Genomic DNA, 26526 nt, shown 5'->3' with positions numbered 1-26526 from the left:
AACGCAACGGCGCTGCAGGTCCCAGTGTCATTAAAACATGGCAGGATTTTCATTAGGTTGCCGCGACATGCGTATGGACGACACTCGCCTCGCGGTTGATCGTCTCCAAGTTTTCTGCTGGTGCTGCTTTTCCACTGCGGGGGGGTTTCGCGGATTTTTTTCTCAGTTGCTATCATGAAAGAAAAAAAAAAAAAAAAGTGCTTGCAAGCCAGTGAAGGATTAACCCCTGAATGGCCAATCAGGCGTAGCAGCTACCTGAGCGGTTATTCCAAGCGGATTTTGATTGCGATCACAAGTTTGGCTACGCTCGGGTTGTTCAAGAAGCAACTTTTATCGCATTGATGGATTGATTCACCTCCCACATAGAGGCAAACCATCCTCCTGGCACTTCAGGCGGCAGCGTGTCAACAAGTCAAAAGTGATTCACACGCGTTTGCATGCAGATTAAAACTTTCACGCCCGCAAGGGGGGACTGATTTACAGCCAAGTCGAAAACTTTGGAAGAGAATACATCGCTTGTTTTGGGTAGTTTACAAAGCTGACGACAAAGCATTTTGTTGCTAGCTTAACTTGACTAGAAACTGTTCATCGATGTGAGGAGATAAAGAAATATGGCGAGTACGACTAACAACCTCAAAATTGCGCATTTTCCAAGCTCCTTTTAGTGAGTGCATTTCAGCTACCTGGAATTTGCTGAGTCGACAAAACTTCCCCGAGTCACGTTGAACTTGTCAATACAACTTCAAAGACACCAGAACGGAAACATAAAAAATAAATAAATAAATTTTTAAAAAAATCTAAATCTTGGGTGTTACCGCCTCGTTGAGAAGTCTAAAAATTAAATTTAATAAAAAATACGACCAAATCACCCTTGTCAGCTACTTCATTGTCGCCAGCACTTTCATTAATGGTTTTTCTATCTTTATCTCTCTCTCAACATTTTCATGAAGGCAATAAAATGCTCATCAGCAAAGGTCTAGAATGACTGTTTTTAATAGGGCGACTTTTTAATGAGGACCAAAGGAGACGGCGCATTTTTTTTTTTTTATCAACGTGTCAGCGAAGAACTAATGGAACGAAAAGCGACAGTGTTAGCAAGCTCGCCCTTGGTTTCTGATGATCAACTCACACGCACACCCTTTTTGGTGTTTGCTTAAACGGCAGCGCACTATATTTCCCTGTCAAACCTTGCAAAAAATGCAATCTGAGGATCCCGCGGCCATCCGTCACTCAACCGTAGCCGCGTTTGACCTTTTTTTTTTTTTTTTTTAATCGAAGCGCTCGGCATCTGCCTGGTCTCTCTCATCCGTACGTGCTTTGTCATTGATTGGATGTTAATCTGAGGACTTTGCGCTTTTAGCCGCGCGAGGCAACCTGTCAGAGGCGAGCACAAAGAGGGAGCGTGCTGGCAAAAAGGTCGCGCTGCTGGGACATGAGAGGCTGGGATAAAAAAAAAAAAATGACAACTATAGCTCGACACGTTCGGTGCTCCGACGCGTCGAGAGGAAAAAAAAAAAAAATGATACCAGATAAAGCGTCTTTTTGCTGTTGAGTTGAAATTGCATGCCCTTTGAGATGATGACCTCACATCTCTTATACAGCAACCACGAGATAAATGATTGGCTTGAAAGGCGAATGTATAAATTTGACTGGCGTGTTACGACTCGGACCTAATGGCGTGAAACAAAAAAAAGAAAAGATATGTTGCGATAGCGGCAACGATGCTCTGCTCATTACATCGGCATTATATAACGCGATGTGATATGCCTATTACCCATTATACACACGACATTGCTTCAGATTTTTTTTTAATGAGGTGCCGGCTTTATGATCTCCCTTCGGCGAGTGCGCCGACTTGGCTGACTTTGCAGCCCAAGGTCAAGACAAAGGCGGTTTGAGCCCAGCAGACGCTAAACAAAACCACTTATCTGCCTCCTTCCTTTTACCGTACAAGGTCATCTCGCGCCGGCGACGCCTCCACAATTAGCATGCAGCCTGCGGCGTGGCCTGTCTGGCAAGCGGCGCGCGAGCGTGGCGCTCTCCTAATGGCATGCTAGGCGGGAGGGTGCCCCAAAGAGTGTTTAAAAAAAAAAATAATTCCAAGGGGGTTGCATCATCTCGCTTATGACGCATTATATCGGGTCGACACGTTCATCCGACAACCTCAGGTCGGTGATTAGCGACGCTTTGTCACGCGCCACGACGTCTGATACCAACATACAAAGCGCCTCGCCATCAATTAAAGCACCGCAAAGCCATTCGTATGAGAATGAGACAATTATAACACTGAGTGCATGAGCGGCCATTTTAGCGTCACGGGTTGTTGGGCTCAGGACGGGAGTGTAACTTAGATTGTATTAATAATTCACCGCAGTAGGTTGGGAACGCTCTCGGTTGGTAAATGAACAAAAACGACTCCCGCACTCGATGACTTGTGCCCCGAAACCTAATCGCGCCACTGAAGTCTCACGCGTGAAAGCGGCGCACATTCCCAGGGTCCGCAATCCGGGAAGTAATTACAATTCTCCACAGACGTAATTGGGAAAACAAATTAGCATTAGGTAAATGTAATTTCCACTCGACAGCATTGGAAATTTCACCTCTGAGCCGCGGTGGGTTGAGCGGCGGTGCGCAGGGAGGCGCAAAGTCATATGTATGATCACCGCTAACAAATTCAATCAAAGAACGGGCAACGGTAATAGATGAAGTCAAGAATATGAAACGGAGCGTTGCGGTACTTTTTAGTGGCCGAGTTGTTGAGCTACAAAGCAGACATGCCGGACGCGATTATCTTTGCAATAAAATCAAAGTTGTTCTTTTCAGGCTTCACCTCGAATCCACGCTCAGCCTTATTGTTAACCCGATTGTGCGCCATACGCCAAAACGGACGACATAAAACATCCCCGTGGCGTGAAGGCGTGAAGCAAGCGGCACGCTTCACAAAGCGGCCCCGCCCGCTAATGGCCCCCTCTCTTTGTAACGGCATCCGTATAGCGCCGCTTGACGGGCTGCCAAGCGGGGGTGTTGTGTTCTCGCCGAGCCAATCGCCCACTAAGTATTTGCTGGCTCCTATTTCCTCGCCGCTAATGCGCCAGCCTCCCCAACGCCGCAGCTCAATCGACTCTTAACGCCTGACTTGACACCGTCGCGGCGCCACGCCGAGAATCCCAAAGATGCATCGTCGGCGGGCAGCCCGACATCCCCGTTGCCTGGGTTACGGTTATGGGCACGGATGCGCTCGGGCGACTTTTACGGCGACACTAAATCACCCGATGTGATGGCAGCCGACGATTAGGATGATGATGCTGACGTGACCTTTGCCAGGGTGTTGTTCGGCAGTGATGGCTCAATTTAATGTGACTTTGGATGTGAAGGTGTGAAGCCTTCTCTTGTCAGTGACAGGCGGGACGGTTCAGGACTGGTGAGACGGCGCTCCTCTGCAGTCGGATGTAAAAATATGAATTCACCATTATTTCAATTTGGAGCTTCAGTCGCTTTCTGTCTCGGAACCATTTGAATCGTCAAATTCAACTTTTTAATGATAAAGTCAACGATAATTATTGGATTGAAAACGACAATGAAAAGCACGGTCCATAGAAGTATAACGCAAGGAAAGCGACAGCAGGGGGCAGCACTGCCTCACTTGCCTTCCCGGACCGCACGTCTCCGTTTTTTAGTGAAAAACGGACGAGTGGGAGGATTTTGAAATAGATTTTCAGGACAATGCGATGTGACCATTTTAAAACATTGTCACGTGGTCCAGATTTTCTGAGCGGTTCTACATGTTGTCCTGCCAAGTAAGAAAAGGCTGTCTCGCCAGCAGGTAGCAACATCACGCCTGGACGTTCCTCCCAACGGAGCTCGGCGAAACAAAGCTGCAGCCGCAAATAAACGAGAACAGAGTCCTCAAGCGGTCACTGGCAACGACGATTATGTGCACGGCCAGAAAGCCCAGACACACTTTGCCCCCGTTATCGGCCTGCGCAGATGTGCCTCAGCCTCCTCGACTGCGTTCCCGCTCAACACATCCATCAAAGAAGTGCATCTTGGGACGCGGAAAGAATGGCGCAAGCGCCAAGCCCACCATCTGCCGTCATTTAGAAATAAATGACAGGCCCAAACCTCACGGGAGCTCGTCTCATTCCTCTGCCAACATCGTTACCGTGACGGCTACCGCCCGTCATCCAGCCCCCCCCCCCGTAACCCTGAAATCGATGTGCGCGAGCACTGTGTGCTGGAGTGTGACACCGAGAGAGGCTTGGAGTGGATTTGGTCGGTGAAGCACAGCCGTTTACTCAGAGGAGCCGGCAGGTGGAATAGCGTGGTGAAACCAGCTGTTCCCCCGCTGATTACAGGAGCCAACACGGAGAATTGGAGGACTTCGGGGCCGTCAGTGGATTTGGCCGGAAAAACAGCTCAGTGTCCACTTTGATTTGATTAGGTTAGGAGTCAGTCAGGAGATGAGAGTTCACAACTCGTCGGCTCCATCTCGGTACTAATAATTAATTTTTTACAGTCAGGCAAACAATATTTACAAAGTCCACGCTAGAGGGAAACGCGACCGCAATTGAGCAGTTCTCCCCAGGTGCATATTAAGGAAAATGAAGTAGTTAGCTAAATGAAATTAATAACACAACTGCTGCGCGCCTGACAAATGAGCCACACAAGACTCGCCTTATTATTGTGCAAAAACCATCGCAAGAAGCACACCAGGCGGTCTCAAATTTACCTTGGCTTTTTTTTTGACAAACTGTTAAGAAGAAACTAAAGTACTACTTCACGGGTGCTTGTACGTGACAGCTAATATAAGTTTGCCCCCATAACCGAGATGGGAGGTGGACTTTATTAATTTCATGGGTCTGGAAATGAGCCGTGGTGATAAGGCTATCACTCTCATATCTGTGGATGGCGGAGGCGTAATTAAGCCAATAGCCAGCGATGATGAGGAAGTCATGTGAGTAAAGACTCCGAGATATGAGGGGGGATTTTTTTTTTTTTTTTACCAGAGGGACGATTAGATTGGCACTTAATTGCCACCTTTTCTATTTATAGGGTTGGAGGGTCTCCTGCGAGGTAGCTCGCCAACTCCCTTCCTCCAGTTATCCTTTTTGTGTGTGTGTGGCCAAGGTCGGCTTGTTGAATATTTTGGTGAGATGGGCGGAGGTTAAGTCGCGAGGCCAACTGGCAGCTGAGATTGAAAGTGGGAATCCCGCCGCCTTTTCTGTCCGTGTGGATGGCGAGCAGATTGAGGTCAAGCGTAAGTGGACGCTGCCGCGTAAGAGCGCTTGTAGGCTTGAAACCTTCAAGTTGCACCTTTGGTCAAGTTTTCTCGGAGTTCAAAATTGTTTGGGGGCGACAGCAATCATTTCTATTGATCCGTTGCCGTCTCACTGCACCACTTGCGAAATCGTGGTGACGAAGACGAAAAAGCCCAGCTCACCGCCTGGAAAAATTTTATGTTATTTGAGATGCCAGATATAAAAAATAAACCCAAAGAAACGGGACTGATTAAAACGTTTAACGGGCCGCATGTGGCCCCCGGGCCGTAGTTTGCCCACGCCTGATCTAAGCACTCGTGTTTAGTTTAAAAAAAGTGCTATCGTTGAATCTATAATATTAACTCCTTCACTGCCAGCCCAGGTAAAATTAATTGATTTTTTGACTTCTATATCCGTCAATGGCAGCGAATGAATCAATCTGCGCAAAATTAAAGTAATTGGTCTCAGGTGCCATCAATGTGCTGACGATTTGAATATAAGTAAGTGGAGCGATGGATTTCGATATTTACGACCCCTGAGCGTACGTAATACACGACAGAGGCGATACAGCTCCTATTATGACAACACTCCGGAGTTCTGGCCTCCATTGGGAGCGGTTAGCATTTGCGACGGCGACTTTAAATTGCCTGTCCACCAGCGCGAGGCAGCCCGCGTCAAAATTAATAAAAGGCCGTTGCGCAAGACAGATACAAGAGTATTCCGCCATGGCCGTGACACCTCCCTGTGTAAACCTCGCCAAATAAGCAAAAGCCCGCTTGTAAAATTGTAATCCCTGCTTCTCGGATCGACGCGAGGGAGAATTGAGTGTTATCACCCTGCTTGACACACTCCTGTGTTTTCTCCCCGGATCCTTGGGGCTTTATCACGCCAGCATTTCATTCCATTATCCCGAGCACACCGGGACTGTCCTCGGAGCAGGGGAATGAGATGGCTTGTCAGGGTCGCGGAACAAAGAGGGAGCATGTCGAGCACAGGATTAGACCGGGAGAGGAGTGGGTGGAGGCGAGGGAAAAGGGGATGTGAGATGAGAGGCAACATGAGGGATGGAGGAGCTGCACGGGGATGGAAGGGAGATGCTTGGGGGATTTCCCGGTGCGAGCTTTTGTTTCTGACTTGAGACTTTGGTTTCTGGTAATTGGTACTTGCGCTTGTCGGGAGTTGTGGCTCACAAGAGGGATGTTGTCCTAATTTAGTGGAAAATTAAGAAAATGCCGTTGTGGATGAGGGTTCATTGTTTGGGACTTGACTACTTCCTGCACTATCAAGAATTTGTTAATAGTATAAATTTCACCCTCACGATATCGTAATTCAAATTTGGGAATATTTTTTTCCTAAATGAGTATCGATTATTTGCCTGATTTGACCTGTGTGGGGATTTTTTTTTTTAAATACGCTTGCAACACCAAAATGAGCATTTTGCTAGCTTAATACGCTACGCGAATCACAACAGTCATGCTAGCCGTTAGCGTTAATAGTCACAGTGTTCTCACTCTTTCAGGAATGACAAATATTACCAAAATTTATTGAGTCAGTAGTTGTGAAAGTCTTCTTCGTTTGCGTCTTCATGACTGAATTATACTGCCCCCTGGTGGCTTTATTCTTTTCATTCTATTTAATTATTTTATACATTTCAAATGTAAATAGCAGGAAGATAAAAATGCGCAGCAGCCAAACATGGACCAAATATTGCGGTTAGCATCTGCTTGTAAGACACCTCACGCATATCGCACATACACGCAGGTGCCGGAACATGCCACCGTGCGTCCTGAAAGCTATAAGCCACAGACAAGTGCACACGGCAACCCCAAGATCCCACACTTCATTAGGCGTCCAGCCAACCCTGACCGGAGTAAATCGATGGCGGATAATACTCGCCGTCTCCCCTCCGCCCATTTGGCGTCCATTCCAGCCTCCCATCAACATCCATCGCGCCTTCCTTCCAAAGCATCACAACATTATTCTTGCTTACTTCTGCATCCCCTTTCTCTAATCCCGCCTGCCCTTTTGTTTCCACCTGACGTGACAGTCTTGCATCACCCTTCCATCCTCCCATTCGTCTACATTCTCTCCCAAACAACCCCCCCCACTCTCCACTCTCCATCTCACCTGTCTGGTTTCATCACCAGTATGGATCATTCCTCTTATCACGCTCCCGTCCCTCTAACGCCGTTGTCGTATATAACATGTCTGTTGTGATCACTGACAGCTGGGCTGGGCTGCGTTGACAGTAACAGGGATAACAAGCTCATTTTGCATGCGCTTCGGTGTCACTTTTCTCTGTCGGGGCTGCTTCCTATAATTTAAGCCCGCTCCATCTCTGGGGAGCGACGCGTTATTACTCTGCCGGGGATTGGCCGGGGTGCTTAAGAATTCCATTTCATTAAGCGTGTCGGTTTACACTTGCGCTAAAACAAGTTGCCGCCTCTATTCCGCTTTGTAGCGGCGACACTGCCCTCATTTGACAAACGACGGCGGTGAGAGGGGGCGGGGGGATTCAAGTCAGTGGGATGGGGAAAGTTTTTGCCATTTTTCAAACTGGCTTTGGAAATAATTTACGGTGCTTAATGGCCCGCTGCAGGCTTGTTGCATGCAATTAAAGATGTAATCCATTATAGCTAAAAAAAAAAAAAAAAAAAGAGAAAAAGAAAAAAAATCCAAATAGGCCTGTCATACCCACTTTATTCACTTATAAGAGGCTGAAAAATATTTAAAATCAACAGTCCATATCGCTGCTGGACAAAATGGTCACAAGTGAGGAAATTAGCCTATTTGTATATTCAAATTGGATTCATTCTAATCGGCAAGGAGTCACTTTTTAAAAAAAGAAAAAAAAAAAAAAACTTTTACTGATTTTATAGTCATTTTTTCCCCCCGGCAAAGCACCGTTGTGAACAAACAAACTATAAAAGCGGGATGTTTGTTGTGTGTGCGTGTGTGACGCGCAGCAGGCGAGGCATCGGCTTCACTCCCCGCTCGGTAAAACCAGTCCTAAAAAATACTGAATTATTAATAGTTACGCTCTAAACAACAACTCCATTTGTGATTTGCAAAATTTTCTGGTGACTAAACAATGATAGTGGCTTTAGAGCTGAAAATTGAAAGAAAAGAAAAAAAAAAAATAGGGAGGGGGGGCCGGTCTATTTGGGTGCGTGCATGAAATATTCACGGAAGCGACGACGGGACGAGGTTGACGCGATTGGAGGAAGACAGCGTACCGAGATAAAAGAGCCCAAGCGCATCCCTGCAATATTTCGCACAAAAAAAGTCCCGTGGGTTCTATCAGAATCGCGCTTCACTATATTATTTGCGGATTATGGAACGCGACAAAAAAGATAACGGAATATATTTCAAAGAGAAAGGTGAGAAAAGAAAAATACATTGGAAAAACTATGATTTGTATCACTTTTCCCCCCCCCCCATAATAGGTCAAATGTTACATTTTCTGTATTGGCTCAACTTTCAGCATCTCAGCAAAAAATCTCTATTTTGAGTTGCACTATAACAAGTATAGAAGCAGCTCTAAGGCCATTAACTTTTCACTAGTTATCACGAGCAGACATCATTTTTGAAATGGACAGGAAATGCGGCTAAAGCAATTCCGCATCAGTCCTTGGCGTGATGAGCGCCGCATTACCTCGTTTACCTCATGGAGGTTGGGGCCACGCTGGGCTCTTACAGCCGGAGGCGACGGCAAATCAGCCTTCACGCTGTCGCTGCGTGAGCTGTCTGCAATGGGAGGGGGGGGAAAAAAAAAAAGGAGGAAATCTGATAAACCACAGGAACATTTTTTTATTTTTTTTTTTTTACAAATGACAGCAGGTGAAGCAAAACTGAAACTTTACGAAAAGATGTCCCTGCCAACGCGGGTATAAATAAGAAGAGTCTTTGGAGTGAAAATAACGCGCGCGCCATCTCGTCCTGACTTCATACCGCTGCAGGTGATCTTGAGTCAGACCTGGATGCAAAATTTTCAAACGCACACGCGAACGGCTTCACCCCATGGCTCAGGTGGCAGAGTGGCCATCTTGTTATTGGAAGATTGCTTGTTCGATTCCGCGGCTCCTCAAGAGACACTCGCTTGAACGTGACGCTGAACACTTCAACTGCTGCGGATGAGGATGAGCATGGCTGACTTCATGAATGTACAAAGTAAAATTGCGTTTCGGTGGACATTTCACGTGCGAGATATGCCTTACACTAGAGTTGACATCCCATCTCTTAGATGGGACTATGATGCTACGCTATAGTGGCGCCTCCAGTAACAAATCACCCGACTTCATGCTAGCACATAACGGGAAACGTCACAGATGGGATGACGATTAGGATTTTTATTTAAAAATAAATAGAATGAATGCAATGATTAATCACAGGCATGGATTCTTTATCCTCAGTAGCACATATGAAACGCTTCTTCATTTGTGAATTAATCTATGAATTTTCATCATATTTAATTATATCATTATGTTTTTATGCTGTACACTATTATTATAAACTGCTTTTTTTTGTCCCGCATTAAGAGCACATGAAATATAAAATTGCATATAATTGCAAACAAAAACTACTCTGTTTTTCTGATGCTCATGATGATTCACCAATGTGTCAAATGGCCGGAGTGTCTCACAAACTACTGGCAAGGACGACGAATTTGATGTCAGATTTTTCTTTCCCCTGAAGTATCGATTGCTGGTATCGGCATCCTTTGCTATACGTTGAATTAAGTCCGGTATCAGAACGATACCGATTGTCTTTGTGTTTGGCGAAATCTGGCGAAATCTTACTCAGTGAATTCAACTGCACCTCCCTCAAGGAAACTAAAAGCTTTTATCTCACTCTCAAATTCGGTGGAATATTGAAAGTTGCGCCATAAGGCGGCGACGCGCCTTTTTCACGCTGCCGCTAACATGGGCGATATGAAGTAGATGCATCAAGCTGAGGCTGAGGCAGAGCAAACACTGCGGCACCAGCTGCTCTCTGCAGCATCACCATTAAGCCTGGAGGAGGTGACACTCGGCGGAGAGGGCTCGCATCAAATCTTGCATTGCTGGACCGCCTCGACATCTGCGCACCTCCGCAAAAAAAAAAAAAAAAAGTTTGCAAACATCTGTCCTCTACTCGCTTCCCTTCATTTGTATTGACCACAGCGCATTTCTTCACTCGGCGTGATATGGAAAAATTGTGAGGGGGGGGGATATGTATACCCCCCCCCCAAAAAAAAAAAACCTTACAACTTTTCTTTGGGGGCTTCTTATAAACCAACCATCTATCTCCATTATGCCCCCAAAATTGCTATTTGTCGCTTTGCGGGGAAGAAATAATCAATATGTCTTGTGGGGGCAGCGAGCGCATTAGAGGAAGCAAATTGATGTCTCTCGCCCCAGCGCTCCTCACTTTGCACACTGCACCACAACTAATGGGAAGCCTCACCGGCTGCCAGACAGGGACCCGGCGAGTGTGAACGCGTTTGATTGTGTGTGTGTGTGTGTGTATGTGTGTGCAAAGCAACCAGCGAGCGGCGAGGCAATAGGTAATTTGTTAATGCAAAGTGAATGCCAGTTTGCGAGCGTTTGGACGCCTCAGCCGATGCGCGTGTGCGTCCGGTGTGTTTGTGTGTCCAGTGTCGATGCCGCCGCCTTATCTGTCCCAGCCATCCGGCTTTAGGTCTTTGGGCTGTCAGAGGCAGATAGCCCTGTCACCAGCCCAGCGTCCCCTTTTCCCTGAGGGCCTTGAAGGTTTCCTACAGCGAGTGACACTTCCAGAAAATCCCCACCTGATAAGTGCATCGCAAACGGACGTGACCTGCCCAATAGTCCATCTCCTCGCCCGGGCTTTTATTTCATTACAGCTCGCCATCGCCCTCAATGTCAGCTCGCAGACGGTAAACACGATTTGGTCGATTTTAGTCAAGACACCTCTTTTATTAAATCTGCTTCAAACTGCTAAATCATCACCGGCTCAACTTAAACATGACGACCACGATAGACAATATCTGAAGGATTTTAAAAGAGGGTAAGCGCAACCCTCACGACGCATGCATGTCAAGTTATGAAAAGCCCCGAAATGCAAAACAGGAGGCGGTGGCAGAATAATATCGGCGCCACTGCATTATAACGTTGAGAAATGAATATTTAAACAGCGTCGCTGATACTGTGACAGCCGCAGAATAAATTCATCTTTCTGTCATCCCCTCACAAACACTCACAAAATCAATCTCCGTCACCGGCATTGGAGTGCTCGGACGCCATCTCAAGACACAGGCGGGGTGGGAGGGAGGGGGGTGGGGGGGTGGGGGGGTTCTATGCTGCACGGGTCAAAACAGGATTCTTGATTATCTATTTGTTCGCGGCAGAGGGCATTAGGGGCACGTCAATCTTCATTTATCCAGGCAGCGCGTGCACACAACGGGAGACATGTCACATACGCTTGGTTACTTTCGGCACAAAAGTCAACTGAGAGAGCGAGAATTTGGGAATATGCTTGTTTCTGATTTATTCAGGCATATAAACATGGAATACATTTGCGGGTATTAATAGATTTTTTTTTTTCCCCACATCTCTAAGACGTCTGTTTTTTTTTCTTCCTTTTGGCACATTCCCAAAGCTAAACAGGGATGGCAGAAAAAGGAGACGCCGCAAATACACGCAGTTTACCTGCAGACTACGTGAACGAGTGCGCGCGATAAGGCTTTTGTCACGGCGGACGCTTTAAGCCGTCATAGCGGGAAGAGCAAAAGGTGTTAATAATACGATTAGGCCGCATTGAAGTGTCCCCACTAAGCCACGGCGGTGTGACATTGAGCCGGAATGTACAATGCAAAAGAGCCCGAGTCTAAGCCGCTTAATGGGATTCAAACATCATTAATTTGCTTTTTTAGACTTGTGTTTTTCCAACTGCAACGTGTCAAACGTCTGAAAGACAGAAGCCCCGTGGCTGCTTATCTGCACACCGCAGCCCTGTGACAGCGTGGCGGCCGGTCCAAGGTGAACCCCCTGCGCTGTCCCTGCAGAACAGGTTGCAGATAAAAGAAGGGATGTATAGAGGTAAGTCCGTGTCGTCTTCAAAAGCTACGCTAGCCATCATTCTGCCGGTTATCCTTTCCCGAAGTGACTTATCCAGGACGAATAAAATGTCAGAATATATATATATATATATATATATATATATATATATATATATATATATATATATATATATATATATTTATTTATTTATTTTAGATATATATATATATATATATTTTTTTTTTGTATTTATTTATTTATATATTTATTTTTAACACATTAAAAGCTTGCTAATTTCCACAAAATTGTGTACCTGTACATTGTTGTAGTGGTACGACAGCACAAAAATGAATTTGTTCATGCGAGCGCTTGGTACCCGAGCACCCCTGCACGGCTTCACTCCCTTCATGATATACGCGATCATTTTTTTCTTTTTATTTTAAGGGCTCAGCGTTTGACGTCTGCCCTGGACCATACTTCCTGAGAAGCACACGTTCTGAAGGCGTACGATTGGCTAATCGAATTCTCCAGGTGGCATTCTACTGTCGCTTCATGGCTGAAACGACGCATTGCAAGAAGCTGTTGGCTTGTGCCACCTTGAGATAAAGCTTTGCTCGAGCTACTTCCGTGACTTTTGAATGTCAAGCCGGAACCCGTGGGGGTTGCCGAACCTGCTTACTGTTAAAAAAAACAAAACATCTCAAATGTGTCTCTCTCAGGGCAACAATAACTGCAAAAATAATTCGACAACCGGCGGCGTGTGACAAACACAATTGCGTGGCGCTGCAGGTTAATTCAGTTCTTTGATGGATGCGGAAAGCGCAGGAGAAAGCCGTGGCAATTAGAAAAGCCCAGTGTGAGAGTGCCGGCTGCTGCATGCACCGCTGGGCATAAATGAGTCGAGCAGCCGTGGCAACACAGGCGGGGCTTTAACACAACACCGCAGACACGCCTAAGACTCCCATTGTGCCGCTCGCTAATCCATTTCCACCCTAACAAGCTGCTGCCTTCGAACACAGCCATCCAACCGCACGCTTGTCCACCGTCTGCCGGGCTTGGTTCAGATCCAGTGTGTTGACTTTCAGCGGCCATTTTAAGCTCCCTCTGGCAACACTCGCCCTCCTCCGTGTCGGAACAAAACAGGGATGTTTTAGGACACTGTGCTGGAATCAAATGAGGGTGTGTGCTTCTCGGCGGTATTATTCTCGATGCATTTGCTGGAGATCTGCTCGATGCGTTTGCTTCATATCGCTCCCGCAGATGGGGTATCAATTTGTTGCAATCTAACTTCCAGCGACACAAGGACGATTATCACCCTTTAGTAGTTTCCACAATCTACACCTTCGAAGACAAAGAACGCCTCGTGGTTTGGCCCGCAAGCGCGCCTCTCCTCCCACCTGCCATCAAAGTGGCAAACTCGCCGGCGGGTCGCAGCGCCGAGCAACACCCACAAGGAAGACAATGTGCGAGATGAGATCAAATGCGAGCGGGATCTTGCAAGCCTTGAAGCAAGCGTGAGCAGCTTCAGGTGACAAACTTTGAAGGAGGGCAACATTTTGAGCTCATTGGCCATTTTTACTCATCTTGGAAATGACTATGCTTGCCCGTCATCCTCGTCAGCCAGTTCCCGCGCCTCGTTATCCCCGATTAGCTCATGTATTCAACCTGGAGTCGCATTCCATCTCCCCGCCAGTTCGTTGCACCTTATCGTTACATTCTCGCGCACGCCTGCCTCATAGTAACCTTTGACCTTGTTTGATTGACGTTCTTTTAGACTCACATTTTTGGATCCGACTGTTAACGGCACCAGGCCTGCTAATTAAACAGCGAGTCTTTGTAAGTGTTTTTTGCCACTGAGCAGGTAATCTGGACGTCTTGGTCGTTACCCGGTGGGCTGGCATGCGATATACGCCAATAACATGCTTTTGCAATATTTAGATTAATTATCGCTTTTTGGCGCAAATGTAATAAGACTCGTAAAAGTCACGTGATTAAGACTGTCGCGTATTAGTAAAAAATGTCGAGCAAGAGTAGAGGTACTACTATTTAAGTCGGACCTCACTCGAGTGAATTTTGGCACGCAGCTTTCTGTGTTCTGAATCGTATTATTTCATTGTATTAATTACGTAAATCGCGATCCGTACGATGCAGCAAGCGTTGGAAATTCTCCCTTATTGTTCCAAACGGAAGCGTTGCCGCCAACACATTTATTGTAAATATCTTTTGTGCCTCGCATTTTTGACGCCTAAAAGGACTTATTCCAATCAGCAATATCCGTCTCCCCCGAGGTGATGTTTCTCTGTATTCTCTCCAAATTAAAAATTGAAATGGCACAGTTTTGCAAGCAGCTGAAGAATTCATGAAAATTCTCACAGGCTAAACACACATCAGAGCATTAATATGATTTTCCGCAGCATGTTCTTGCCTCCGATCCCGCAGCTGCTTGTGTGGCTCTGAGCCCTTCACTGTCACATTGTTGAATGGGACTGTACGCTGGCCCAAAGGCAGACACACTGAATATGAGCAGAACAAACTCCAGACAATAAGAAGGCTGCACATCAATAACCGCTCGGCTGTAGCTTAGCGGGGGGGCTTATTGGTTTAATTCTCAAAATAAGCAGAGATGGGAGGCTGCGTAAGAGCAAACAACTGAGGGGATTCGAGGCGTTTGTGTGTGTAAGCGCGCGCTCAAAATCCAATCGAGCATATTTTTCAACATGTACAGAAGGCCGAGTGCAAATATTAACACTGCATCTATTGGGAGGCAATCTGGCCGTCACCATATTGTTGTTTTTTTTTGCAGAAGCGGAAGCAAACAGAGCTGAACAGACAGCAAGCATCGCCTCTGTTGTTTTGCTGCCGCCGGAAATCAGCCGACAGTTCAGTGGCTTCCATCTTTTGCCTTCTCGGGCAGCGCCATTTTATTTAGAGTGTTAGTGCCGTGGAAGACGGCGTAGTAGGGTAATCTCATTATTCTTCTTTTTTTTTTTACTTTCTCTGGACTGTTTTCAGCCGAGTAAAAAAAAAAAAAATGGATCTTTGACGTCTTTAGCCGTCAATGGCAGTAAATGAGTTAATTACACTTTCACGTCTTTTTTTTTTTTTCTTCCCTTAGGTCATACATCTGCTTCATCAATCACACAAAGAGTATTCCTTAGGGGCGCTTGAAACACAATTGGAGGTAGATGAACTCATGAAGATCTTGCTATCCATCTTCATTAGACACTCGCAAGAAACAAAGAACACATCGCAATTACGAATGTCTTTATTTTTACCTTAAATGCTCCAAAAGCTGCAGCGATTTTCTTTGAGGTTTTCATTGAGAAAATCGTTCCCCCCCCCCCCCCCCCACCGCCCACCCCAATGAATATAAACGATGCTGACAACAACGCTAACCCGCTCTTAAAGTGCAAAGACGCCAGCCCGCACCTACAGCGACATCTTAGTAAAGTTGTCGTATATTTTTACCCTGTTGAACAGATGACTTTGCCTCCGTGATAATGTGAAGCCTCTATCTTAGGCGGGAGCTGTGACGTCTATTAGATCTATAAATCATGTTAGCCGGTGGATGGGGTGGGGGGGGCTCTAGGTGGGGGGGCGTGCGGTGAGAGCTCAGGGTCGTAAATCTCATTACCTGAGACGGCTGGCGAACACCCCCCTCCGCCGCTGCCTCACCCTGTCCTCAATCTCTCCCATTATCAGCTGACCTTGACCGCCAACGCAGACACTTACACTCAATCAAGGCTGCGCAGGTTGTGTGCACGTCTGTGTGTACCCGTCATATTTGTGTTGTGACATCAGAATGAGCGCCAACAATAAAAAAAAATGCTTTAAGACTTCCGAAAAAGCTAAAGACTGAAAAAGAGCACTGGTGGAGTGTTGCGCTGGAATAAATAAAACGACAACCTGACTGACAGCGTAACGAACGGAAATTGATCGACATGCTAACTTACCTTCGTAGCTGACGGGCTTCCTTCTGGATTGAAGCATTATTGCTATTGATTTTTAACAAAAACAGCCCTTGACCTAACTATTTTCACGGCCGAAAAAAAAAAAATATAGACTTTAAATCGTAAGGCGGCATAACGCCGGAAGGAATCACGAAGAGGTGGAGTAATAAGACACTTCTCAGGTAGTTAAAGTGTCCAATCGAGTTAATGGATTTACTCACAAGCTGTTTACAACGCTTTGGTTCTTTTTTTTTTTTTTGCTTAATAAGAGACCACATGTGACGTAATATTAATTATCAAAGAAAAGAAAATAGTCCAAACAACAACTGACCTCCTCCGAGAAAAAAAAAAAAAAAAAAAAACAGGACGGAAATACGTGACCGCCGCATTGACACCGACAGCAAACGCAGCAATAATTCTCCGTCAGACCGGCGGAAGAAACTTTGCCAAACAACAAATCTCACGTAGGTCACGATGGGTGAAAGGCTTTTTTTGGTTGTCTAAATAAAACTCGCCTCGGTTCTTCATTTTCTCTCCGCTGCCTACAAGCGCCGGTCAAACAGACATAATGAATGTTTGACATCCAAACAGAGTCATTCGCCGCCTGCGGTCTCAAGATCTCTTTGACTCTTCTAGCTCTGTTGTCCACTAGTGCCTTGCCTTCTTTTTTTTTTTTTTGCTTTTTCCATTTTCTTTCCGCTCTCCAGCTCGGTTACTCTCCCACTTAAACGCATGAAAAAAAAAAATAGAGATAGTCTTATGTGCCACTAGAAAATCATTTCATATAATTTCATCTGTGGCCTGCGGAATATGATGGCTTGCGCTCATGCGCCCAGCTATAGTCTATAAAAATTGAAATGATTTGACTGAAATGGAATGGGATTTATCAAATTAAAAGAGTCCTCGTGCGGACGGGGGTGATAATTTCACTCTTCCTCTTTACATCATTTCTCCCCTTTCCTTCCTCTACTGCCTCTTAATGGATTTTCATGCCTGGAGCACATTCCGGGCCGGAGCGGGAATCTTCTGCATTATGGTATATCTGTCTGCCTCCATAATAACTTATATGACAACACGCTCAGTTATCATCCATACCCCAAACTGTCAGCGTTTCCGTACGGAAGACAAGTTCACCCTGAATAATTCACCGGCAGAGAGCTAGTTTGCCCGTGGAGAGATGGTGAGAAGTGCATCACGTCTAACTGGAGGCACCGTTGGCTGGATGGTGACAGCGAGGAAGACGATGATGATGATCAGTCGGATAGATGACGCCACTGAGAAAGGGCATGAGGGGAAGAATGTGCAGTGACACCCTGAGTAAAGTTTCCCATGATGCCACGGTTACCTTGAAAAACTAATTTAGTTACTTTATTGATTACCAGATTTGACCATTTTGAATAAAACCTTTAATAAAGGTATTTTGTATTATTATAATAATAAAATATAATAAATATATATATATATATAGAAAATAAAATATAATTTATATATAATATACAATAATAACATTTAATTTAATTTATATGTAATAATATAATAATAAAATATAATTTGTATGTAATAATATATATATATATATATATAAATATATTATTTTTTACATGACATACTTAATTATTAATATTGTAAAAACGCAATTTTTCTAACGTGCATTATTCGTAAATAGAATTAAATCGGGCAACGTGCAGTCACACAATGTGGCGGGATTTTCTTTTTAAGTTTGAACGCATACGCGTTATTGAAGCTAGAAAACACTTGGCCGACAGCAGAGAGTATGCAGCAAAACTAAATATTTTCTGGATTTAGCTACCACAAATTCAAATAGGGAGTGTATATCCAGCTTGAAAATCTCTCTCAATCGCTCGCTCTCTTTTTATTATTTATGTAGTACGGCATGGACGGTTGATTCATCGACACACTGAAACCGTAAACACTAGATTTCTTCTCACGAGTGTCAATGTAGTTGCACAATCCTTTTGTGGTGAAAAAAACGATTCTCTTTGAAATATTGACGCCACCTTTAAGCACAAGCAAATCTATTTTCATGTAGAAGCGTTTTGTGATGAGCGACGGAGTAACCGGCGTCTATCTGTGATTGGCGTTCTCCTCGTATTGACGACATCACCGGCAAAACATAACCGGCACTTTTGGGCATTTCAACAGTGGCCGAGTTTGATATGATGCAAGAGGAAACGGACTAAGAGGAAGCCTCAGTGAGCTGTTTGATGAGAAGCCGAAGGCGACAGCAAAGCGAGTGAAGACGGGGAAAAAAAAAAAACACCTTCCTTTGTGGCTTTGCACCCCGCTGATTCACATATCAGCATCATAATATCAGAGAGGCCAAGTGCCACTTGTTGCGTGTCCTCTACGATAAAGTAAGAAGTTCGCTAGGATTCTGGAAAGCATTTTCTTTCGACTAGCAGAAGTAAAATCCCAGCACGCATGGAGCAAAGGTACACGTAATCACGAGAAACTTCCTCCTTTTTCCTCCTTGATTGCAAAAAAGTCACTCGGGGCACCGTCATTCAGTTCCGCTCCGGCAGGCGCAGGAACACCTGAGGGGGGACCGAGTCGCTCGTTTGTTTTTCCTGCGTCTCTTCCATCGCGGCGGTTGAGAGCAGGCCTCATTAGCGTTTTGGCCCCTGTAGGGTCTCGGAGCCCTGCAACCTACCCGGCAAACCAACCTCCGACGGCCCCTTGGGTTTGGAAAGCCAAAACACAACAAACCATTGAAAGAAAAGAGCGCGCTGGCATCCCTAATGCCCAAATCTTTACACTTCAAAAACACAATTATGCTAATGCCAGGAATCATTTGCCATTCCATCTCTGATTTAACGTAGCCTTTTAGTGTGGGGGGGGGGCTAATTAGAGGCTTTAATTAACATGTGCGACACAAACCGAAGAGAAGTGCGAAGGAGCCTGTCGATCACGCGGGAGCGCGGGGAGAGTGGCGAACGAACGGAGGAGGATGTGGAGAGGGGGGGAGTCTGAAAGCTATGCAAATGAGACACGCGACCACCGCGGGGGGGTGCGCATCGCTGCCGCTACAACGCGTTCTGTAAATATCACCGGCGACCCGCAGACGGAGAGGAGTCATCTCATTAACACCGACAGAAAGGTGTCCCCGGCATCCAGCCCGCCGGGGTCAACAGTCAATGATGCAACCTGAGCTCAGCTCGGGCGCAATCATTAAGCTCCTGTCAAAACACAAGATTGCCGGGCTGTGAACCGGAATGTACCATTTCCTTCAAATTTTACATCCGGGGGGGGGGGGGGCTATCGGAGGTCCGGTGTCATGCTGGCCCCGCCGATCTATAGCGACAGATCACAGGAAATAAATAAACTTGAGCAAAAATGCTTCAAAATGTCTTTGATGACTTAAATCCAACAAGTCGTGTTTCTTTAAATGATAAGGCATCGCGTATTACTCATGCCAGCGATGAAGAAAACAGTTTGAGCCCACGGGGAGGCGGGGAGTCGAACGATTGCAAATGGCAGATGAAAATAGGCAAAGTGGTGGAAATGTACCTCGAAGGCGTCAAACAAATATTCCGTTTTTTTTTTTTTTTTTTTTATTGACTTTGACTGAGCTTTCAGCAAGTGCGCAATAGATTTACACTTTGCCAAGGATTGCTTCACAGGCAGTCTGATATACAATTGAAAAGAAATTTGGAGATTTTTATTCACTCCCGTTTATTTGCCCGGCTGCCTTAAGTGCTTTGTGTTTCTTTGGGGTGGATTTCATTAAGAGAGAAAGTGCGCAGGATTACATTTTCAGTTGCGCAGCTTCGACTTCGATTAGCTTAAAGAATATTACACGGCCGTGTGATATTTTTCTCGAGAAATCTTTCATTTTGTTGGAAAGGAGTTTTATGGATATTAGCGCTGTTATTATGTTGGGGGTTTTTTTCCCCTCGTGATTTACTTTGGGAAAATAAATATTAGTTATTTCGTTCACCCCGTGAGTCACAGCCGTTGCTGGAGTTTCTTTGCCAAAAGCTCTCTTGGCATACGTTTGTTTACATGTTTTCCGTTTTTGCATTTACCCTCCAGCTTTCCCACTTGGGAGTCCGTGCAGCAGCGGGGGGAGGAGGCGTGGAGGAGGGGGGAGGGGTCACCGGTGAAGTGAAAAGTAGAGATTCGTGGAGTTTGTACCACTTTAAAATTCATAGAAAATGTGTCCCCCCACAAGTCCTGGGTGAGGGTTGCACTTTTTTTTTTTTTTGACCTTTCAGGATACTGAGCACATACAGCTGAAATAAATAATAAATGCATGTTTTCCCACCCGTACTGGTATTGAACGCAAGCCCGGGATTTACGACGTAATGAATACCGAAGCGGGAGAACTCTTGCCATAAAACATAATAAATTCGGGCAAAAGCTCGTTTGTCTTGTCACGACGGCGACGTCAAAATGCTGCTCACGCTCGATAATGGCTTATCAAAAACGACCATCGATCATTTTGCATCCTGGCGGGATTTGCCTTCTAAAGAGCCCACCTGAGTGCTCGCGAGTCTTCTCGCCCGGGTTCCGCTTCTTCGTTGCAACGTCCGGCCGGACCTAATGGAGAAAATTGCGACGTTACCGAGCCACCTGTTGATACAATTTATTTAATGGAGTCAAAATGTGCAATCTGCGGCCGTAGCGCGATTTAGAGATTGCTCTTTTTAAAACACACATCACACCCGTGTGCAAAAGGTGAACCTGCTTTCGATCAAAGTGAACGTCAGAACATGACATTTAACACTAAATGGTACTTAACTGGTTCCGGTGAAAAGCGAAGGGGTTAAGACCGGGACCGCCGCAGCAATTCGGCTTCCTGTAAATGTGAAAAATGAGCTCTCGTTACGTAAAATCCAATTTCCCAAAACGAGGGCCCTCTTTTTATACAAGGGCGCCTTCATTTTCATATCATGTCTGCGAGGGCAATAAGCTCAAGAGAATTCTCATTACGGCGGTACACAGTATTTTATATAAAACGCTCATCTGGAAATCAATATAGTGTGCAGAGGCTGGGATAAGAAGGAAAAAAAAAAAAAAAGGTCGTGTTGCTGCGGCTGGCGTCAGAAGGGCCTTTATAGTGAACTTGATTAAAAGAAAATTGCTTTCAAGTGCTCTCAGCAGGCCGGGAGGTTGAGTGGGTGAGCTCTTTCATGCGGTGCCGCTTGAGTTTCACAAACTGGGCTCGGGAAACAAGATGAAGAAATGCCGTGAAAGCGCCCGAGGACAATGAGTGTGTGCCGGCACTGGCGACGGGGTGGCGCAACATTAGCGCCGCCATCGCCGTCAATACAGTTGCTTTGTGCCTCTCCAGGATGTCTGGGAAATTGATTGAGTTTCCTCCTCCTCAGTTTGGACTTTTTTTTTTTTTTTTTTTTTAAAGCGCAACACCGCATAAAGTTAATATTACATTGTATTTTTTTGGGGGGGCGCCTTCCTTGAAAGCGGAAGTGTGTGGTTATTGTCTGATGCCCTCTGGAATATATTTGGCTATTCCTCATAATCACTGTCATTCATCAGTGGAAGTGCAGGAAAATAAATTGCAGGAAGACGAGCGCCAGCAATATACGTGAGCCTGCGCTTGTCTTGACTTCACCTGACAGCGATATCAGATTCAAGGGCCCCTTAATTTTCGACCTGTCAAGAATGTGGAATTTATTCCCCCTTGAAATGAGAATGACAGCAGCATATCAACCGTCTCGTTGTTTTTCCCTGAAACGTCGGCCCAATTGGCTTTTAAAAAGGACCCAGCGCCAGTGAATAATTCAACTACTTCATTTTAAAGGAGCCTGATATCTTTTTTTTTTTTTTTTTTTTTTTACTGCAAGCTGCCCTTTCGTATTTGAATATGATTGTAAATCCATTACTCGGCCAGTTTTAACTTTAACAGCTGCTTTTAAAAAATTACACGGAATTGCATTTGATTTAAATATCAGCCCCCGCTGCCATAACCGCCAGCTCCAGAGGGAAGGTAATGGACTGTGACTAACAGGTGCTTCTGGGCCGTTAATCTGCATAAAAACGCAGATTTATTAACAGGTTTCTGCGCTTGTGACCTCACAAATAGTCCCCGCAAATGACTGAAAAAAAGCGATACCGCCACGGCAACACATTATCAGGACTTACCAGAGTCATACAAATCACCAACGCACGTGGTCGCACTGGTCGCCCATGAAGAAACTGCCAACCGCTGTAGGAAAGAAATACAAGGGAGTTATTTTTTTTAGCATGTTAGTTTCAAAAGAATCAAGATAAGATGGCTGAGCAGGTGGATTTTTTTTTCTTTTTTTTTTTTAAATCAAAACATGCTAGCTGTTTCTCGTCGTCATGCTAATCTTAGCTAACGAGTGTTCGCATTCTAAGGAGAAAGAGCAGCCGAGTGTGACTCCAAAAAAATCCTACAAGCATCCGGGCCTTGATTTATGTCAGCGGTCAAAGATCTTATTTGGAGCTGACACGATGTGCACCAGGGCTGACAGCTGTACTGACTTGACATTAAGACAGAACATGTAGCCCCGAGACAGACACGGCGCGGGGGACATGGACGGGACACTCCAGTGACCGCGCTCAGACGGGTGAAACGCCCGCCCTGACAAACTCATCCCGCACGATCGATAGCTGCCGGGACGACGCGCTTTCTAGTCACGGGCCGGCGAACACGGCGCCGCCAAGGTCTGCGAATGGAAGATAGGCCCCCCGGGAGGGGAGGGAGGCTTGATTTACGAGGCGGACTCAAAATGGAGGCACAGTCGCCCGCGTACGGTGGACCGTCTTCCTGCATCATCAGTCTTCGCCTTCCCTGACCGCCCGCCCGCCGTTGTCGTCGTCGTCGTCGTCGTCGTCCGTACGTCGTTTTGTTTGCCTGGCCGCTGACATGCCGAGATGAGATAGTCGCCATTACTTTGACGTCGATGGTTGCAACCTCGTTGTTAGCCTCGTGCTCATCCACAAGAAAATGAAACCACTTGTGGCTACCCGGTATTCTAGAACTGCCAGAAAGCGGAGGAGAATTGAGCAGCAGTTGGTGGGCCAACCTTTTGCACTCGACGACTGTTTTGGACTACTTGATCCAAGACATATTTGCAAGCGCAGTCGTCAAACAACTCAACTCTGGACCGCGGTCACTTCTGAGCAGATTCTGATACTCCTGCCGGTCCAACCGTTTTAACCCAAAGACCTTTCGGATTGCTTGATTGAAAACATCTTTGCAAGTAAATGAGAGTCCAGACTTTGGACCATCGTCACCTCTGAGAATTTTTTTTTAGTCCTCGTGGTTAAAGCGTTTCAACTTTCAGACTCAAAGATTACCTGATCGAAGAATTACTACTACTGACAGTCCGATTGTCGTTTTAGCAGATTCTGACAGGGTGGCCCAATAGTTTAAATTTAAAAACTAGATTGCCTGACCAAAGACATCTTTGCAACATTCGTCAAGCAACCGACAGCCAAAACTCTGGATCGTACTCGCTTCTAAGCAGATTCTTTTAATCCTTGTGGTTCGATCGTTGTAACCTTATACCAGGTGTGGTCAAACTACGGCCCGGGGGCCACATACGGCCCGTTAAACGTTTTAATCCGGCCCGCCAAACTTGAAAATAATTAAATAAATAAAGCTTGTTAATGTTTTCTTTTCTAAATACACAGAAATTTTGTTGCAATGCTTTTGTTCATTTTCATTTCAAATTAAATGGATTTTTTTTTTTCCCCGATGAGGTGAGGTGACCAAAACACTCCATCCATCTGCTCCTGGTCCGGCCCCTCTGTCAAATTTTACAACCCGTTGTGGCCCGCCAATCAAAAAGTTTGCACACCCCTGCCTTAGACTGATTGAAGACATCGTCGCCAAGTCGAGCAACTGTCAATCCCCACTTTAGACTGGTTTCTTAACAGATTATTACAGTCCTCGTGCTTCGAACGGTTTATCCCCATTGACTTTTAAAAATTGCTTGAGACATATTTGCAAGCAAATTCATCCAACAAAACAGTCCAGACTTTTTCTTCCCTTGAATCTGATCTTTGCAGTCAAACTGATCGAAATGAACATATAAGGCCCCGAAGCAACTGATGAGTGAGCCGGCGGTACAAACAGTCCACACCCTTTCAAGTCCATCCAAAGTACTTTCTACACCCACCCCACACCCATGGTGCGCAAAGACTCACTAACTCCCACCCCACTCCTGGTGCGTATAAATATTCATAGGTCTGTCGGGTGCGTTTGTGCGATGACTGTCTCATTAGCCTTTGATTCCCTGGCGCGAGTGCCTGACAGCGCCGACAACACAGCGGCGTTTGAAGTGCGCCGAACAGCTGCTCGCATTGATCTCCATCCACTTTCTTTTGCGCGCCCCAGTCCACTCGCGCGCAGATGCTGCCCACAGGCGACGTTGAATGCATGCATCGAGTGTGGGGCCCACGCCTCGGTTACCGTCGCGCACCGGGCCCGCCGCAACAGCTCATTGGCGTTGGCACTCGAGCGTATTCGCCTCGACGTGTCAATCGTCACACTCATTTGCCGGATAATACGTCAGATTAGTTACATTAGTCGTGCTGATGAGTCGAGCGCGGTATGATCCTTTTTTTCATATTTCACAGCATTTATTGCCTGAAATTAACAGCAAATGACGAAAATAACAGTCTGTCCAAAACATCAAAAAATATTGATTTTGTTTTCAGGACACTTTCAAGCCGTGATAGCGAGGGCAGTCGGGTGACAACATGACACTAAGACGCTGCGCTAGTCCACTCAAGAAATGCACATCGGTCTGTGGAATTGTAGGGGTTGCATAAATTGCACGATAAAGAAATAAAGACGGAGCGAGGTGCCTCCTCGCAAAACAGGTTCGGCGGATCAATATGGCTGATAACATTAAGGCGACTTTAATGGCACTAATGAAGAGAGTGGTGTACAGATAGAGAGACCACACAAAAGATCCGTCGGCCGCATGAAGAGGATCACATTTTAACCACGGAGGGAAAAAAAACATACTATAGTTTCAATCAATTCTAACAATGAAGTTATGTTAGCACATGCAAAAAAAAAAAAAAAGAAAAAAAAGCGATATCCATCATGACTGCAGTATTCTCAAGTTGAAACGCACAAGCAACAATGCAAAGTTTTCCGCCGGGAATGAGTTAGTGTTCTGAAACGCTATCAGTCTTCAAATGTCAACGGCTGACATTTTGATAAATCAGACCTATTTTGCTCGACACGCGCGACTAAAAAAAGACTAGCTACAGTAACGCGCTCGAAATATAATTACAATGATGGAAGAAGAAGAAGGTCATACCTCAGAGCGGATGTCTTTGCTGCAACTTCAGAGGCGGCGAAGGCGGGAACTTGACGACTTGGGGATGGAGACCGAGTCGGAGATGCTGCTCCTTTCGCCCTCGCCTCCTCTTTGCCTCTGGCGCGACTCGCGTCTCACTATCAAACCTCCCTCCTATTCGGCTCCCCTTCCACCAACACCCCACCCACCCCCGTCTTTTTTTCTTTTTTTTTTAACTCCTCCCCTTAGCTCACCCGCGCACCCCCCTCTTCTCTCCTTCCTTCGACACCGCCCTGCTCCTCAAACTCAGTTTTACGTGAAAAATAGTTTCAGGAGCTCTTTTGCGTTTTATTGCATTGTTGCAAAATATAATTCAGTAATGAACAAAATGTCTGTGTCCAAAGTTGTATCGTTGGAATTTGTATTATCATACGTCTGTAACTAATTATAGAATGTATGTATTTGTATGGAAAATATGAAGGTTATGTTTGTTATGTTAAATTAAATCATTTACTCTAAAATCATGCTTGGGTCTCATTAAAATACAGTCGTGGCTATTTGTGATCATTTGGCAGAAGATTCACATATAAAGTGCAAAGAAGGATTGACTGTGTTTAATGGGCTGAGAAATGGTGCTTGGATTAAAAAAAAAAAGAAGAGTGAGGCACTTAAGGTTTAGCGAAGTGCTTTGGGTAAAAATAAACCTCACAGCTGTGCCTTGCCTCTGCTTTGAGTGGTGAATAAAATTCAGTTGTTACCTCCCAAATTTTCAGTCCAGATGACCGCTGGTGGATTCCACAGCCCATCTCTTCTTTTCTGAGCTCCCTCTCTCCCATCGAGAGCCCTCCGCTGCCTCTGCCCCTGTTTCCATAGTGACACTTTCCCCGACTCTGGCTCCACATAATCAAGTGAGCCAGGGTGGGGGTTGCAGGCGAGTGTGGGGGAACCAGGAGCGAGGAGCTGAAGGAATGGCAAAGATGAGGAAGATGAGGGGGGGAAATAGGGGGGCAAACAGCAGCAAATAATGAACACA

General features: G+C 45.7%; 1 long non-coding RNA gene across 3 annotated transcripts in view; it reads right to left on the bottom strand.

Annotated features, from left to right (window-relative positions):
- Positions 1-25670, bottom strand: part of LOC148341305 (uncharacterized) — a 31135-nt gene extending 5465 nt beyond the window's left edge. Inside the window, exons 1-5 of one of the 3 annotated variants that reach the window (XR_015842369.1) lie at positions 25515-25670; positions 22354-22417; positions 20990-21046; positions 20727-20787; positions 8914-9005 (exon numbers count right to left, since the gene is read on the bottom strand). This is a non-coding gene — a long non-coding RNA (uncharacterized LOC148341305). The remainder of the gene's footprint in view (positions 1-8913; positions 9006-20726; positions 20788-20989; positions 21047-22353; positions 22418-25514) is intronic. The other 2 variants (XR_015842370.1, XR_015842371.1) reach the window with 2 other exon arrangements.
- Between the last annotated feature and the right edge of the window lie 856 nt (positions 25671-26526).

This window comes from Idiotropiscis lumnitzeri, chromosome 2, assembly GCF_059441095.1.
Source record: "Idiotropiscis lumnitzeri isolate Australia: NSW breed Sydney's pygmy pipehorse chromosome 2, RoL_Ilum_1.0, whole genome shotgun sequence".
In the NCBI taxonomy this organism is placed as follows: domain Eukaryota; kingdom Metazoa; phylum Chordata; class Actinopteri; order Syngnathiformes; family Syngnathidae; genus Idiotropiscis; species Idiotropiscis lumnitzeri.
Note: the sequence above shows the minus strand (reverse complement) of the source record. Positions and strands in the feature narration are given on the sequence as shown.